This window comes from Galeopterus variegatus, unplaced genomic scaffold (genome assembly GCF_000696425.1).
Source record: "Galeopterus variegatus unplaced genomic scaffold, G_variegatus-3.0.2 Scaffold956, whole genome shotgun sequence".
In the NCBI taxonomy this organism is placed as follows: Eukaryota; Metazoa; Chordata; class Mammalia; order Dermoptera; family Cynocephalidae; genus Galeopterus; species Galeopterus variegatus.
This window is the reverse complement of record NW_007727067.1, coordinates 476193-478369: the sequence shown is the minus strand read 5'-3', so window position 1 is coordinate 478369 and position 2177 is coordinate 476193. Positions and strand designations below refer to the sequence as shown.

The 2177-nt window shown below is 37.7% G+C and overlaps 1 pseudogene; it reads left to right on the top strand.

Moving 5' to 3' along the window:
* The first annotated feature begins 568 nt into the window (after positions 1-568).
* Positions 569-1515, top strand: LOC103591288 (annotated as a pseudogene).
* The last annotated feature ends 662 nt before the right edge of the window (positions 1516-2177 follow it).

The window sequence follows — 2177 nt, the reverse complement described above, 5'->3', positions numbered from 1 at the left end:
CACATTTTTAATGATATTAAAAAGTCTTAGGTTTATTTATTCATCCATGCAATAAATGTTTAATGACTGCTTATACAAGAGTATTTTTAAAAGTTCATGGAAAAATGGAATTAAAAGATAGCGTGAATCCTTCCATGACCTTTCTGAAGACCCCTTGTAATGCCTTGGAACATACTGCTAAAAGACAAGTGCAAGATACAAAGTTAACTCAGTATAATGATATAAACTGTTTAAAAATAAAACAGAAAATGGAAGTAAACTAAATATTAATATTTATCTGTTAGTGGTAAAGACTATGGTTGGTATATTTGCACAAGCTTATTTGACACACAAGAGGTGATGACATACAATTATCCCAACTTTTCTGTTTTGAATTTATTTGGGTTTTCTTTGTTGCTCCTCTGTAAAATATTTCCAGAAGCCGAAAAAGAGTTGAGGCTCATTCATGAATAAAAGGAACTGGGTCACCATTAAGAAGCTCTTATCAAAACCCTCAGCTAAATTTTCAAACACAACCTCCTCCTATTTCAGTTGTATGAACAGACACTGAGACTAGAGCATCTGTGCCATGGATATTGCCGCCAATATCACCAACAATTCCAGACTCCAGATTTCCCAGTTCATCCTGATGGGGCTCCCAGGCATTCCCGAGTGGCAACACTGGCTCTCCCTGCCACTGGCTTTGCTGTATCTCTTAGCTTCCGGTGCTAATCTACTCATCATGATCACCATCCAACATGAGTCCATCTACAGGAGCCCAAGTATCATTTTCTGGGCATGTTGGCAGTATTGAACATTGGTCTGGCCACTACCATCATGCCCAAGATTCTGGCCATCTTCTGGTTTGATGCCAAGGCCATCAGCCTCCCTCAGTGTTTTGCTCAGATCTATGCCATCCACTGCTTCTTATGTATGAAGTCTGGTATCTTTCTCTGAAAGGCAGTGGACAGATACATAGCCATATGTCACCCCCTTCAATACCCCTCCATAGTCACTGAAGCTTTTATGGTCAAAGCCACAGGTGCTCAGAAATGGCCTGTTGACTATCCCAGTACCTGTACTGGTTATGCAAGACACTACTGCTTCAGGAATGAAATTGAGCACTGCCTCTGCTCTAACTTGGGGGTTATTAGCCTGGCTTGTGATGATATCACTGTGAACAAATTTTATCAACTGATCTTAGCATGGATCCTGGTTGGGAGTGATACGGCTCTGGTATTTTCTTCCTATACTCTAATCCTTAGCTCTGTGCTGAGGCTGAACAAGAAGCAATGTCCAAGGCTCTGAGCACCTGTAGCTCCCACCTCATCCTCATCCTCTTCTTCTACACAGGTATCATTGTGCTGTCACACACCTTGCAGAGAAAAAGATTCCCCTTATTCCAGTACTCCTTAACGTGCTGCACAATGTCATCCCCCTACACTCAACCCCACGGTCTATGCACTCAAGATGCATGAGCTCAGACTGGGCTTTCAGAGACTGCTTGGGCTGGTTGAAGATGTGTCCACCAAGTAACTCCAGCTTTAGGAATCCATTAAGGTGTCAAGAAAGGACAGCAGTTTTAGCTCTCCAGAGACCTGGTTATTACGTGCATTTACCACTCATTAGGGAAAAAATGGCTGATAAAATATTGAAAACTGTCAGCCTCACTAATCAAAATATGCATATTAAAATTACAATGAATTTTTCTATTACCTAAAAAATAAAAATAGAAAAATGAAATGGCCCTGACTATTGATGTCACTCAAGATTAACACTCTTATACACAGCTAGTGGGACTGTAAATTGGACCAAACACCTCAAAGAGCAATTGGTAAAATTTATCAAAATGTTCATAAATGTTCAAATTATTTTATCCAGCATTATGTTTTTAGAAAAATATGCAGAAGAAATAGTCTAAACGCAAGCAAAAAACTTTTTTAATAAAAAAGTTCATTGTAATATTACTAGCAATAGAAAACAAAGCCTTTAAAAATAACATTTACACGAATTTTCTTTAACTCATATATTTATGTGCTTTCCATATGTAATTTTCATAATAAGAAAAAGAAAACAATAAATCTTTATTACAAGGATAGAGAAAAGTTCCATTTTTGTACCAGAAAATCTTAGTAAAAAATTAATGATTAACAAGTGATAAGTACTTCTTACAGACCAGAAACTTTGATAAGGTATAT